Here is a 16904-nt window from a genome sequence, read left to right as displayed (position 1 = left end):
TACTTACAATCTGAATGTTGGTGTCCCCCGCCCAAAATTCAGTTTGGAACCTAATACTCAATGTGATATTGTAAGAGATGGGGTCTTTTAGAGATAATGAAGTTATGAGAACTCTGCCCTTATGAATGAGATTAGTGTCTTTATAAAAGAGGCTGGAGAGTCTAGGGTTGAGGCTCAGTGGAGAGCACTTACCTAGCACATGTGAGGCACTGGGTTTAATCCTCAGCGCCACATAAAAAATAAATAAATAAAATAATAGTTGTATCCATCTCTAACTAAAAAACTGAAGAAAAAAAAAAAAAGAGGCTAGAGGGAATGCCTAGTCCCTTCCAACACATTAGGATGAAACAATAAGGTGTCATCTATGAAGAATAAGTCCTCATGAGACATTATATAACAGATTAAAGCAATATAGAGACAAAATATATCTTAAAAAAAATTTAACCAACAGATTCCATGCTTCATTATTATGTAGTGAATCTTTACTTCATTTTTCTAACCAACTGAGTCGTTTTTCACTTGGTTTTTCTAACCAACTGATCTCATATAAATTTAATTAGCTTAAGTGCCTCCCCAAAAGGCATCTTAGGGGGGGAAATTCTCATTTTCAAAAGCAAAAGAGCAGACTTTTGCTTTCCATACAATTAAAGTGCGATCTCAGAAAATAACACAAGCCTTGTGAAGGCAGTTGTATGTGAAGCAGCCAACTGCTCCTGTTTCTGTTGTTTCGCTTTGTTGCCCAGTCTGGCCCTGAACTCCTGGGCTCAAACTACCCCTTCTGCTTTAGCATCCTAAGTAAATGGGACTACTAACATGTATGTACTAAGTCAGCTGGTTTTCAAAAAAATTCAAATAAAATTCCTCCTGCCTGTAAAGGCTTCAAAGAGATACATGAGATATAAACATCAAAGCATATTGAAAAATGTCAAAGTTCTAAACAAGCATTATTATTATTATTATTATTATTATTATTATTATTATTATTATTCCATGATATTCCTTACAATCTCTCAAAACTGTTACAAAAAAAAACTGTTACCAGGGGCTGGGGATGAGCAGTAGTGCACTTGCCTGGCATGTGTGAGGCACTGGGTTCAATTCTCAGCACCACATATAAATAAATAAAATAAAGGTCTATCAACAACTAAAAATTAAAAAGACTAAAAAAAATTTTTTTAAAAACTGTTACCAGACAAATAAGAAGAAAATTATATAAACAAGTTACTACTATAAAGGAATTAAGGCCACTTAAAAGGAGCTTCCCAGTTCAAATATTTGGTCCATTATGACTAATACTGACTCTTTAGATATTCATGTTGCGTCAAGAACTACTGCTTGCTTCTAATTTACCCAGTACATCTTTTTGTTTTGCCCCAAGTACCTAAAAGAGGGGAGGATGGATACCGTCGAATATAATGGCTCAGTGGCATCCTTATGGGAGTGCACTAAACACCTCTTGCAAATCCAAGGTTTATAATACTACTAAGCAATTTATAACATCTTGATTCAAGTATTATCAATTAAATTATCTTAACCATTTCAGACAGATCCCTAGGAAGATCACTGTCAGCACCTAAAGGCTTGCATTAAATACCTTATTCTGGTTTTGAAAGTAATTTTCTCCCCAATCCCTGTAACTAATCAGCAGATACAGCATAATTTTAAAATGATCTTAACATCATTCATTCAAATGGAAACGAGTACCAAACTGAAAAAAACAAGGTCAGCTGGAGAATGTCAACACACATGTAAGAATATTTTACAATTGCTCTTTCTCTATCCTTTTTTTTTTTCTTTTTTCCTTTCTTTTTCAGGAAGGATTGAAGAAGAGGGAAAAGTTTCATTTAGAACCTGAAATTTAAAAAAAAAAAAATTAAAAAGAAGAAAAGAATAGAAGAACCTGAAATTCTAGTCTCAAAGTTTGCATTCACCACACATCCTGAAGAGAATAAACTAACAAAACAATGGGGAGGAAAAGCATGATCAAAACTTATACCGAGGCTGGGTGCAGTGGGCACGCCTGTAATCCCAGCGGCTTAGGAGGCTGAGACAAGAGGATTGTGGGTTCAAAGCCAGCCTCAGCAACTGTGAGGCACTAAGCAACTCAGACCCTGTCTCTAAATAAAAAATACAAAAAATAGGGCTGGGGATATGGCTCAGTGGTCAAGTGCCCTCAAGTTCAATCTCCATGGTACACCCCCCACAAAAAAAAATAAAAAAGAACTTATACCAAGACCTTCAATAGTAAGTATTTACTGATTTGTCACAAAGTACTCAGCATCATTATAAATTGTAAAGGATTAAAACAAAAAAAAGGTCCCCTACAGTATGGGCACTCTGGAATGACACAAAGCTCTTTTTTCCAAAAATAACTGTATACCAAAAATAAACATTTAAACACATTTTTTATACACACACAGTGACCTACTTCTCCAAATAGGTCCTACCTTCCAGTTGTCCACTCATTCAGTCATCTATGGATTAATCCACTGATGAAGTCAGAACCCTCTTGAACCAATCACTTGACAAAGCCCCACCTCTGAACACATGAGATGCGGGGGGCCATTCCAGATCCGAACCATAATATATAGCTTAGTGGAAAGAACACAAACTCCGAAGACAGTCAGTCCTGATAATGATTTGTTGTGTAAAACCTCAAACAACTGACTAAGCCTCAGTTTCCTTGTCTCAATGGAAGAGACCCTGGGTGTGATCCCAGCATCAATAATAATAATAATAATAATAATAATTGTGCAAAGGACTTGAATAGACATTTCTTCAAAGAGGATACACAAATGGCCAAACCAAAGGGCACAGGAAAAATGCTCAAAAGCATTATCCATCAAGGAAATGCAAATCAAAATATAATGATACTCCATAAGGATACAATCAAAATGACAATGCTGGCAAAGATGTGGACAAACTGAAGTCTTTGTGCATTGCTGGTGTAAAAGAGAGTCTGGCAGTTCCTCAAAAAGTTAAACATAAGAGTTATATGTTAGATGTACCCTCTTAGGAATATATCCAGGAGAATAAAAATATGTGTTCAATAACTTGCATACAATGTTCATAGCAGTATTATTCATAATGGCCAAAAAGTGGAAACAAGCCAAAATATATCAACTGATAAACAAAATATGTTAAATCCACACAATGGAATATTATTTGGCAATAAAAAAAATAAAGTCCTAATACATTCTAAAACATGGAACAACCCTGAAAACATGCTAAGTGAAAGAAGTTAGGCACAAATGGTCATGTTATTATATAATTCCAGGCAGATGAAATGTCCAGACTTGGCAACTCCATAGAAACAAAGTAGATTTATGGTTGAAATTCTGAGCTACAATTAACTTTCTAACCTTTGTAGGTTGAAATATGGCAAGATAACCAGATATGGTAGGGCATGCCTACGATCCCAGCGATTCAGGAGGCTGAGATAGAAGGATCACAAGTTTAAGGCCAGCATCAACAACTTGGGGAGGCCCTCAGCAACTTATCAGGACCCCATCTCAAAAAATAAAAAGGCAAGCTGTTCTTGTCTGGAAATCCAATCACTGCCCACATTGCAGCCCTGGGCTTTCCCATCAGTTCCTATATTGTAAAATGGCACAATGTCAAAATAAATTCAACTTCACTCACCTGCCCAGAGATATTCTAAAATAAAAAGATAGCAAGTTGACATCATACTTATGAAACTATTTAAATGTATCAATACAATTCTAAACAAGTTTAAAATATATTTTTGTGTTTACCATCAATTGTACATTTAACATTAATGTATTTACCATTTACATAATGGTATATAATTATACTTTAATAAGAACCTGTCTATAAATTACAATGACTTGTCTTGATTACCCAGTTCAAATGATAGGATGTTTAAAATTCCTTTAAGTCACAATGTAGTAGTCATATAGCTAAATAAACTGAAGAACGTTTATAGAGAATAACAGGCAGAAAAATGAGATTTTCAGAATATCTCAAAATGCTGCAACTTGAACGCAACACCATTTTCTCTAATAATTCTAGTATGTCCTTTATTCTTGTGTCATATTGACACATACAACTTACATCATGAACAAAACAGAATATCAGTATTAGCTAAAAAGTCCTCTCATCTTACCTCACAGCTCACCTAATTTTTCCTAAATACATATAATTGAGCTCATTTTAAAAGAAAGATATGTCATTATCTCCCTCATAATGGGCTTTCTATCCCTTCCCAATCTATGTTAGAGAGAATGAAAGAAAATGAGAATACAAATGTCTAGTGTGTTCTTAGCAACACAAATGCAATTCAAAAAGAAATAAAACATAATTGGAAGAACTTCAGAAATAAAACTAAATATTTTCAGGGATGAAAGTCCAAAATAAACAAGAGAGACATCTTCCTAGAAACACAAAAACTGGGAGAAAATTTTCTCTATATAAAATTAAGTAAAATATCAAAACAGATTACAATCTTGTCTACCAGAACATAGAAGACTATAAAGATAGACTTTCTCTTAAAACCTAAGAAGTTCCAGCTTGATTGTCTTCTTCTTTTTTTTTTTTAATCTACCCTAAAAAGTCACAAAAATGTATTACTGGAAGAATAATAGAAGATAATAGCATGCTTACTCATGCCTCTCTGCTTTTCACAAGCTATTTCCCCTGGCTGGAAAGCCCTTCCTTAACATCTTTGTAAGGCTGAATCCTGCTCAACTTTTCATATCCAACTCAATAACCATTCTCCTGAAGAATTCCCCCTGGCCATCCTCCAGTTCCAGTGCAGATAAGAGGTACCATCAGTGTTCTTCTCACAATACCCTTTCAAAGATCTCCCATAGCACCTCCCTTGCAGTGTGTTTTATCAGTTTATTGATCTGCCTCCCCTTCTAGACTATGTGCAAATCCAGAACCAGGTATCTCACACTTAGCAGATCTCCAGACACAATACAGTGCTTTACAAAGTAACTTCTGGTTGCTAAACAAGACTGGCTCTCTTGGAAAATCGCCAAAAGCTGATCAGAAACTTTGTCAACTAACTAGGGGAGATCAGTCCGGAAATCACTATGAATACAAACTGCCTCAATGAGGCAAGATAGTTCTGGATCTATTAATCTGCCATCAATGCTCCTTCATTCAGGGTTGGCAATTAAATCTTTAATGTAATGACCATAGCCAGACATTGTGGCAAGGGTTTGACAGACATTAGAGTTCACCAAAACTCAAAGCAATGCTAAGACATTCTTGTTCAAAGATAAAGGGGCGGGGCTGGGGCTGGGACTGTAGCTCAGTGGTAGAGTGCTTGCCTACCATGCAAGAGGCACTGGGTTCCATCCTCAGCACCACATAAAAATAAAGGTACTGTGTCCAATTACAACTAAAATAAATACATGAATAAAGGGCAGAACTATGCAAATCAGTATGAAGGTTCCTCTTTAAAAGACTAGGCATGGACCCACCATATGACCCCACTATACTACTCCCTCAGTATTTATCATAAAGAATTAAAGTCATCATACTATGTGATACATGGTTACAGCAACACAATTCACAATAGCCCTACTATGGAACTAGCCTAAGTGTCCACCAACAGATGAATGGAAAAAGAAACTGTGGTATATACACAAGAGTTGTTTTGTTTTTTTGTTTGTTTGTTTGGGGTTTTTTTGTTTTAGTTATTGATGGACCTTTATTTATTTGTTTATATGTGGTGCCGAGAATAAAATCCAGTGCCTCACACATGATAGGCAAGAGCTCTACCACTGAGCCACAACCCCAGCCCATGATGTAGTTTTATTCAACCATAAAATAAAATGAAACTATGTCATTTGCAGGAAAATAGATGGAAGTGAAGACCATTATGTTAAGCAAAATAAGCCAAATTCAGAATGCCAAGGGTCAAATGTTTTTTTTCTCATGTGGATGTCAGAGAGGAAAAAGGAGAAGAAATGGGGGGGGGGCTGGGATCTAAATCAAAGGCAGATTAGTAGAAGAAAGGGACTGGGGAGGGAGAGGAGAAGAGTTGGGGAGTAACACTGGTCACGTTATATTATACCACTCTGCATATATGAATATGTAAGAACAAATCCCATCATTATGTACAACTATAATGAACCAATAAAAAATGTGAAAAGAAAAAAAAGAAGGTAACAACCACTCTGTCAACTGAAGAAAAAAAGAATTAAGGGGCAGAGAGGTAAACCCAAGTCTTTGATTCCAACCCACATCTCTGATTCCAAAACACACACCTAGGGGCTGGAGTTGTGGCTCAGTTGTAGAGCACTTGCCTTGCATATGTGAGGCACTGGGTCCGATTCTCAGCACCGCATATAAATAAATGAATAAAATAAAGGTCTGTCAACAACTAAAAAGTTAAAAAAAAAAAACACCTAGCCACTGAGCTCATCTAGTTTTCTAGACATAAAAAGATTGGCATTCCCTTCATCTTTGGAAAAATGTTGAAGTACCTTGGGTTTGATGAGAGGGGTCCTTCATTAGCTTCTCAGTCAATAGGAAAGGTCCTTTACCTCAGGAAGCACAACTACTAAATTCTTTAAAATTTAATACAACTTCCCCCATATGTATTTACTGTAAAATCTTTTAAAAGAAAAGGCTTGTATGAGTTGTTTTATTCCAAGAACAGCAAAATAGATAATAAGTGAGACTAAAAGAAGAGAAGAAAAATCAATCCCAAGGAAGGGAAGTAGTTGTGGCGCAACACCAAAGAAGGAAAAGAAGGTAGGTTGAGTCTCCATGTACAAAGACACACCACAAGCCAGGTGTAGTGGCACACACCTGTAATCCCAGCGGCTTGAGAGACTGAAGCAGGAGGATCAATTCAATGCCAGTCTCAGCAACTTAGCAAGGTAGTTAGCAACTCAGCAAGATCCTGTCTCTAATAAGATATTTAAAAAGGGCTGGGGGATGTGGTAGTTAAGCACCCCTGGGTTCAATCCCCAGTGCCAAAAAAAAAAAAAAAAGACACACTACAAAACACTATCCCTTAACAGGCTGAAAAGGTACCTCTGGGTTTGACAGAAGAAAAAGCCTATGGGTTTCTAACAAATGAAATATCAATTTTGCTGAAAGCTACTGTTATGTCTGTTAAACTTTAGCATTCAATTTAGACCACAGCTCTCATCCTGTGATCTTCAGTACTTCCCTATAAGACCCCAAGGGACTCACAGCCTGCATTTCAGGATAGAAATGTTTCTTTAATCCCACCCACCACCACCTATTCACATTAGTTTCCGCAGCCATTGGAGATATGACCACCTTGCAGAAGATGGTGACCATAAAGTATTTTCATTTCTGATTACCACCACTCTATTTCCCTCCACATATCCCCATTCTCATCCTCCTTAAATTTCAGTGTCTCCCTTGACCACCTTCTGTGTTCTTATCCTTTCAACTCCCGTCCAAATCTGGTATGTCCTATACATTTCTGTCCAATTACATTTCTGTACCTAAGGTTTAAACACAAAACAAATAATATACATTCTTCCAGTCCCTAACTCCAAACAAAAACACATCTAATGTAATTATCTGATTTATTTCCAATGAAAATCATTCCGGTAAATCTAGGGGGCCTTCTGATGTCAGATGAGAATATCTAATCCTAGACAGTTTAAATCCAAGGGTAAGAAAATGTAGTCTACAGGGACATATACTTTCACAGATTAGAATTTATAGTGGTTATCATTTTCTAAATTATTCTTTACCAATATTAACATAAACTTCAGCATACACTGTACAATGCTCCACACTTACTCCAGATTGTATCTGTCATCAGCAAAGACTTTAACACTTAAGTCATGGCAACTCTTCCTTGATTAGACCCAATATGCACTAAAGAAAAAAAATCAGCCTTACAAATAAAATACATAGTTAAAACACATCTTGGAAGTGCTATAGCACCATAGGGGCAAAGAGAGTTAATTAATAGTGAAAAAAATGACCCATGGAAGCAGAGAATACAGGCCTCAGAAATTGCCTGAACTTGTTTCCTAAAATAAAAAAAAATAATAATTTTTTTTTAAAGTTGCCATTTACAACCAGTTTTGTGGATCAACATAAAAGAGCACTCCTCTCCATTTAAAGGTGAAGAGCACATCTTGTGTGATATTAAAAAGGAAAGACAAACTACACAAAACTGTATATAGTGGTCATACACACATAAAAGATTTTGTATATACAGACAAAGTTTCATATACAAACACATCAAGATTTGAAAAACCTGGTTTTCTGGACTTCAATGGCAACTGAAGAAGGCACAGAAATCATAAGTCAAGAAACAACACTGAAATATACCACACCTTCTCCTACCTCCAGTTTATTTTTTGTTATTTCTTGCTGGTTAATAGTTTAATAATAATTATCTTATGTGTTTCATTCATTAATACTTCCAGGAAATAATTTTGCCAGCACATATAACCACAAAGTATACCACCGAAAGTGTAGAAATATAAAAATGCTGACATGAAATAGAAAAGAGCTTTGAAAGCACAGATGTGACAGCAAAGTTCTCTACCCACTCTATGTTCCCCTGCCTCTACTCTTCCAGTTAGATACCATAAACTACAGAAAGCTCCTTGAACCATGTTCAGAAATGCTACCTAGGCAAGCTTGTAAGACGAAAGAAATGCTTCCCCAAGAACCTGACTGCAAGAAAAGTGCTCGTGATACTCTCAAATGGTCATAATTTGAGAAATATAGCTAAGAACAATTTGGAGTATTTGGAAATATGGCTAAGAGAGATTATATATATAAATACACTTCAACTTACCAGTGTGTAAGAGTTTAAGTATATAAGACACCAACAACTAACTGTTACTCCGTACCACTCCATTTCAGAAAAATGAGGGGGGAAAAAAAAACACTCCCCAGAAGTTCCTAAGCACATCACTAACCTCATTCTTTGCCAGGTCATTATTTAAGCAGCAATAGGGTTACATAGAGCCTAACCATAACCTAGAAACACAAAACACAGCATTATCTTTCCACTGCCCTCCCCCAACCTAAGGCCAGAGCAGTAGCAAACAGCATCAATGATCTCTCCAGGATATTCTTCTGCCCTAATTCAAATTCAAGCATGCCTATGATCAAGACATCTGTACAGCTGAGGGAGCAGATATAGCTAGCTGCTATCATCCTTCCTCCAGTTAACAGATGTAGCCACAAATCCAGGTGCTGGACATGTTGTAACTGAACCCTGGCCTCACAGATAACATTCCATTCATTCTGTGACATTTCCTCAGCCCAGTCTACCACAGATCAGTTTGGTTTTGCTCACTACTGCTGAGTATTATTATACATTCCACCTTCCTTGGTATCTAGGGTCTTGAATTTACTAGAAAATCCAAAGCATTTATCCCTCATCACATATACAAAGCTGCTAGATAAGCTTTACATTTGTGGGCTGGGGATGTAGCTCAGTAGTAGAGATTTTACATATATATATGAGGCCCTAAGTTCAATCCTCAGCTTTTACATTTGTGAAAACAAGGATTATTCTCTACAAATCACAGACCTATCAAAAAAAAGGTGAGCCTCTTCATAATTCTTAAAAAAAAAAAAAATTCTATTAGGTCAACACCCCTGTATAGGCTTCATATGTCGCCACTTTAATAATGCTAAGAAAAGAGCTGGGGCTGGGACTATAGCTCAGTGGTGGGGCGCCTGCCTTGCATGTGTGAGGTACTGGGTTCCATCCTCAGCGCCACCTAAAAATAAATAAATAAAGATATTGTACCAACTACAACTAAAAAAATTTAAAAAAAAAAAAAAAGAAAGAAAACAGCTGACTGACACAAGGATTAACATGAGAAAAAAAAATGTTCAAATTATGCACTAACTTGCCCTGAAATTTTAATTCCTATAACTGATCAAAGGAGCACTTTCCAATAATCTGGATTAACAGAACTGCTTCTCCCAGTGGAAATAAAATATACTGGAATAGACACAAAACTCTCGTTTTTAGAATATTTTAAAAAAAAATGGGGGCTGGGATTGTGGATCAGCGCTTGCCCAGCACGGGCAAGGCCCTAAGATCAATCCTCAGCACCACCTAAAAATAAGTAAAATAAAAGTATTGTGTCCAACTCCAATTAAAAAATATTTTTTTAAATGTTGTGAAAGATTCACAAGAAAATAGGCTGGAATATTCTGGCTACCTAATAAGTCAACATTCTAGAACAGCACTGTCAGAACTCTCTGGGAGGATGAAAATATTCTATATCTGTGTTCACCAATAGGGTAGCCACTAGTTATTAAGTTACTGAGTAATGAAAATGTAGCTAGTATAATTGAGGAACTGAATTTTTTATTTAAATATAATCTGAATTGAAATTGCTAGTTGTAGATTGTGGCTACCATACTGGACAGTACATTTCTAGAATACCATCTTAGAGTCTGGTTATTAAATACTTTTAAATAAAGTCCCTTAACCTCCCTTCCAAATGTAACACACACATCAAAATTTCTTTCTTGTATCTAAATATTTCATTCAGCAATATAATCTTATTTATATATATATATATATATATATATATGTATATATATACACACACATACATATATATATATATATATCCTGCTCAGAGCAGGATCACTGGTCCTTCAAAGCCTATAGTAGAACTAAGCAGTATCAATGTCATTCACCGTTATAATGAAGGCCCTTTTTGCAAATCACTCTGATACCAAGCCCCACTACATTCAACAAGGCAGAATCTGGATAAATTTTTTTAAGTTTTCATTAAAATAACAAAAGTGGTAGGTCATGACTAATCACTTGGTTCATGTAGCTTTGCTGAACTACCAATTTTAACCTTTCTTCAAAAAAAGAATCTGTGGGGAAGTAGAGACGTAGAATTGTTTATTAGGCTTGGCTTCCAGTTTAGGGCACACAAACCCTACCCTGAGACCAAGTAACAGAAAAAAATTAATCTTGATCTGATTATTGTAGGATTTCAAAACACCACATCACTTTACATGGACACAAGCTACTTATAACCTAATAAAATTCCAAATTGAATTAGTTATCACCCTCTTAGTACTTTGCTCTGAATAAATATGTATACACTATTCATAGTTGAGATTTTTAAAAAAAGAAATTCAATTATTTCAAAAGACTCTTAGTCCTGATTCTCCCACCTAGGAAAAAGAGTTAATTTTTAAGAAACCAATGTTTTTTCTTCTTCTTGCTTGGTTTTTTAATTTTTTATTTTTTAGTTGTAGTTGGACACAATATCTCCATCTTATTTATTTTTATGTGGTGCTGAGGATCAAACCCAGGGCCTTGCACGCCCTAGGCAAGTGCTCTGCCACTGAGCCACAACCCCAGCCCAAAAAACCAATGTTAATGTTAATACCACTAAGGATTATGAAGAGATTTTTTTTTTTACTTAAAACTTGCCAGTATGACTTAAAATACTGAATTCTCTTTTTTCAGGGGATGGGTAAATAGGAGAAAAAGAGTAAATGGGGAAAGAAGATAAGAACCATTTGTCCTATATGTTAACTGAATCTAATGCTTAAAACAACTGCCTCAAACCAAAAGAAACAAAGTCCACGTTCACTTTTTTTTTAATTGTCTCCCTGTGCTTCATCACATCAAAGAGGCAAAATCACATTTTCTGAATATCCCAAATGTAATCAGGAAAAATGGGATAAGTAGATAAATGTGCTGACAGTGAACACTTAATTTAAATCATGGTGTATCTTTATATGCACACAATATTCAAAGATGCAAAGAAGACCTGCACAAACAAGCTGTTTTGTTTTGAAGGGACTGTTTAAAGGAGTTTAATAATCAAGGGCTAATTAATGGCATCACTGGCATGAACATTTTGCTGATTACCTAGTGATTCATGCTATGTTCACATGAACTTGAAATCCCTGGTTAAGCTAGCTGAAATGTGGCGACATGCTCCAATTGGGAGACTGGAATTAAAGAAACTAAAGGAATATGAGGGCCACACGCTGCTAGGAGTCAAGAACGCTATACAGATGATCCACACAGTAACAGATATGATATTCTCCATTAATTTACAAATTAATACAGAATAATTAATGTGCTCAGAGAAAAAGAAAAAATACATGTGAATCAAATATATCAAAAATATATACTAATTCTATCTAAACTAAACTAGTCAATATTGTATGACTGCCAAAAATCAAGTGGAATAAAACAAATCGTGTTTTCAATCAACTCTATACTAGTAACCACTTCAAGAATGAAATTTATTTTGTGATATTACTCCCTTTTATCCCCATCTCTGCCTATCCTCATCTTCACTTAAAATGTATCTATATTTAGCAGATCTAGATTGTACACAAAACTCTTCAATAGAATTGATCACAAAAATGAAATCCTAATAAAATGTTTCCCTAAAGAAAATGCACTCATGTAATATTTGTTTTATGATACTAGAAAATCTTCTTTTAATCTTCAAAACCATGAATAGTTTACATAGTAAACCCCACATTTAAATACTCCATTATTCCCCTAAATACTCCATTATTCCCCTAAATACCAATCAAAACATTTATGTCTACTATATTATAAGCCTATTTATGAAACATACAGAACTTCTCAAGGTTTCCACATTTTTTCATCCTGCTGGATTGTTTGGGTTGGGCATGATGGCTCATGCCTGTAATCCCAGGGAAGCTAAGACAGGAGTATCACAAGTTGGAGGCCAACCTCAGCAACTTAACCAAGCTGTAGGTAACTTAGCAAGACTAGTCTCAAAATAAAAAATGAGGGCTAGGGTTATAGCTTAGTGGCAGAGTGTTTGCCTGACACATGTGAGGCACTGGATTTGAGCCTCAGCATGACATACAAATATATAAAAATAAAATAAAGGTATTGTGTCCATCTACAACTAAATGATTTTAAAAATTAAAAATAAATAAATAAATAATTTGAAAAGGGCTGGGGCTATAGTTCCATGGTAAAGTGCACCTAGGCTGAATGGGGGTGGGAGTTGGGGGGTTATCCCTGCAATTGTGAAAGCAAAATATCAACAATAGTAACTGGGTTTTATACTTATACTAATAAGTAAAATCAGGAGTAAAATATTTCCTAATTACCCTATTATTCTATAATATTATTCTATGATACATATATTCTTATTCTCTTACTCTTCTTCTTCCTGTTTTTTTCTATAACATTCTAGGTCTATTCTTTGAACAACTTTTGAAAATATTTAGGAAAAATCTTTGAGCTTCAGTATATTTTAAATGTCTAAACAATTTTAAGACTGGGGATGTAGCTCAGTGGTAGCATACTTGTCTGGCCCTAGGTTCAGTCTCCAGCGCAGAAAAATATAAACAATTTTAACTGCAGATTCAACTACTACTACTTATGTCTAAATAGTTTTAAAGTGCTTTCATGTATGTGCATATTTCAACTAAAAAATGAACAACTATTTTACTTCAAATATGACAATTATCAAAAACACAAATTTTTTGCCTGATTATTAAATGCCTAAAATGAGCCCAAAAAATCTCTTATTTTACTAAAAGGTTTAAATCCATATTACAGGAAACAAATCAGTTCAATCCTAAAAAAATTGTATATGTTATATAAATAACTTAACTTTCATAACAGTTATCTTCAACAATTTCCAAGGCAGCTAATTTTCCCAGTGGAGCAATGGTCTGTCCATAAAATAACCTAATTACCTATATGCAATTATACAATATAAGCCAGGAGGTAGAGAAATGTGTTCTAAGCACTAACATATTTGAATTATATGCTCCTCTTGGCATTCTCCTCTCTACTGTGTTCCCACAAGAAAGATCTCCAAGCTCTCCTATTTACCAAGGCCCACTGACTGGTGTCCTGAATGGACACCGCTGGGCAGCAAATCCTGCAGCCTGAGTCACTGGACAGAGCAGCAATCCTAAAGGAACCGCCTTTACTCAGCTGGTGCCAGAATGAATATTCTGCCCAGAGGCTATTCTGCAAAGGCCTGGGTGTGGGTCTTAGCCAGCTGACTTTAAAGACCTACAGGTTCCAGAGTGCTACGCTGCAAATAAAATTTTTGGATTACGTAGTTGCCTTCATCTTCATGAAGTGAAAAGGCAACAAAGATACCTCCCTGAATGACTGCACCATCTACTTCTATTCTTCCCCACCGTTACACCTCTCAAGCCACCACCACAGTTAATTTGATTTCTCCTGACAGGTGTTCTGGATTTCCAGACCTGGCAACACCCCACGAACATACACACACACACAATCACAAAGAAAGTCAACCAATAATCTTTCAAATCAAAGGTATCACATCAGTTCCTGCTCAAAGTTCTTTATTGGCTCCCCACTGTGCTCAGGATAAAAGTCCAAAGTCCTCAGCAATACCCCTTGGAGGCCTGTTATCACCAATTCCTCTCACCTCCTGGTCTTCATCTCCAGCTGATCATCCTTCACATCTACCAACTGACCCATTCTGTTCCTAAAATATGTAGCGTGTTCTCTCCCCCCCCCCACCACCCCTCTCTCTCATTCTGGCCTTCACCTATACCATACCTTCCTGCCTGAAAGAAATACTACCATTTCCATTCTCTCCTCCTTTTATCCTTCCTATAGGATTAGGCTAAAATGTCACTTCCTCCAGGTTACCTTTCTCTACTTCCACCCCAGCTAGGGTAGGCCCCTCACATGGGCACCCTTGTCAATGTACTGCAACTGTCAGTTAATTTCTCTATGCCTTCTGTTCCAGAGGATAGGGCTAGTATCCCCCTGTCCACCAGTATATCAGAGGCACTCAAACATTTGGAGACTATACCCTTATTTAATGAACATAATCATGAATGTGGCCAATTAACAAACGGAAAATATGTTCAAAATTAATTACAACATGATGGAAAGGAGGCAACAGCTTTGTTATCTTTTGATATAAAATATAAACTACAGAGGTGTTTACAAAAACCCTTAGAAACTGTTAAAACACTCTAGAAATAATACTTTTCACAATAAAAGTATTAGCTTTGTGATCACTACTCCTGTTAATCCAACTAAAGTTTATTCAAAAGTGCCAGATTAAAAGTAGCAAAAAAGGAACGCTGATTGATTTTTTTAAGTATTACATTAGTATAACTTTTCCTGTCTGCTACTACCAAACTCTCTTGACCTTACTCAGAACCCTCCTGGCTAAAGGTTAAAAAGCTATCCCATTTCCTTAGTTTCTAAGCCTTGATACAAGTCTTTCAACAAGGATTCCAATCATAACAGTCCCAATGACTTAAATATGTTGCCAGGAAATAGAACTCTGATACATCCTGGGCATTACAGTAGTTACCATAGACATCTATTTACTTTTAAGCCACTATATCTAATAATGAACTACAATCTAAGGTATTGATACCAGATTTTTCCAAGGCAGTGACTGATGTCATAAATGTGAAGGTACTAGCACTCTAAAGAATGCACCAGCTCCACCCTATGCTCTGTGTGAAGGGGCAACTTATCTATACTCTCTAAGACTAGGAATAAAGAGGTAATGGCTCCTACCTCAGTCTCTTGCAAGAATTAGATTGTCCATGAAAGCACTTCACAGACAACCCAACAATTATTTTTAAATCACAATGAAAAAAATAAATAAACCTTAAGTACTTTTCACATATCCAAGATTTTTAGCAATCCCATAACTTCTTTATGATTAATGTCCTTCCACTGGAAAATTTTTGAATAAAGAAAGATAAGAAAACCAGGACCTATTTTATCATAACTTTTGTATTTGACAAATTCCACTGGAATCTATATTAAGATCCACTTTCTGGGCTAGGGATGTTAGTTCAGTAGCAGAGTGTTTGCCCAGCATGTATCAGGGTCTGGATCCAATCCCCACTACCATAAAAAAAAGAAAAAGAAAAAGAAAAAAACTTTTTAATCTTTTTCTGCACTCCTAAAATCAAATTCTTAAATTCTTTTAAAACCATTCCTAAAGTATGGAAAACAGCAAAAAGAAAATCTTTCAATACTTTTTCCCAAGATGTCCTCACCAGAAACAAATCACTTCCTTCCTGTTTCTATTTTATCTCCAAATATACAGAATCTTAAAGGGGGGAGGGGCTTTTTTTTTTTCAATCACAAAAGTTGGCCTTCAAAGTCTCCAGTCTCCTTACTTCAGAATGAGAGTCATGTGGTATGATGAAGGCACCTGTTAAGTGAAACCCAAGTATTCCAAGGACAATTCAAACTGCCGGGTAAGGGGAGGGGGTTGATTTCCTATCTCATATTGTTTCTGTTCTAACACAAGATGGCCAAGTAATAATACATCCCCTGCCCTCTCTGAACATTTTTATCATTTTTTCCTTAAATGGGGAAAGACGAATTTGAGAGCCAACTGAGGAAATTGGCTCTCACATTCCCCAAGCCAGGTGACTTGAGGTTTTGTTGGTTTCTTGGTTGTTTTGTGTGTTTTGTTTTTGAGTCTTTGGGGTTTTGGGACAGGAAATTTTACAGACCTCCTGAAACGTGTTTTAAATAAAGGTGAGACCTCAATAATCTTCTAACTTTACCCCAGCCTGGGTCTGGAGTCGAATGTTACAAATGAGTGACATGTGAACAGCTTCCTAAAAGCAAATGGGGCACTGGGATATAATTTAGGAAGTGATGATGCAAGTCTCTGGGGAACAGGGAGGAGGGGAGGTGAAAAAGTCAGAGGAAATACCCTCCTGGTGCCTGGGCACCAATTCATAGCAAAGCGGGGGAGGGTGGGCTGGCCTCGACACGCCAAGGGAAGGGAGCACCCTGCTCCACCTGGGGGTGCCAACACCGCCCCCTCACTCCCCCGTTTCCCTGCCCCCCTCACCCCTGGCCCGTCGTCCCAAACTGCAGGCCAGCGAACCCCAGAAGGTGGCAGCGCACCCCGGGCAGGGCCTTCTCTGCCCACCCCCTGCTCCCC

The 16904-nt window shown here is 36.6% G+C and overlaps 1 long non-coding RNA gene across 1 annotated transcript in view; it reads left to right on the top strand.

Annotated features, from left to right (window-relative positions):
- Window positions 1-9304: 9304 nt before the first annotated feature.
- LOC125617437 overlaps window positions 9305-16904 on the top strand; it is a 26130-nt gene continuing 18530 nt past the window's right edge. Inside the window, exon 1 of the long non-coding RNA XR_007348437.1 lies at window positions 9305-9417. This is a non-coding gene — a long non-coding RNA (uncharacterized LOC125617437). The remainder of the gene's footprint in view (window positions 9418-16904) is intronic.

The sequence above is a fragment of the Marmota marmota genome, unplaced genomic scaffold, assembly GCF_001458135.2.
Source record: "Marmota marmota marmota unplaced genomic scaffold, marMar, whole genome shotgun sequence".
In the NCBI taxonomy this organism is placed as follows: Eukaryota; Metazoa; Chordata; class Mammalia; order Rodentia; family Sciuridae; genus Marmota; species Marmota marmota.
The sequence above is the reverse complement of the archived record's forward strand: the minus strand, read 5'-3'. Positions and strand labels throughout refer to the sequence as shown.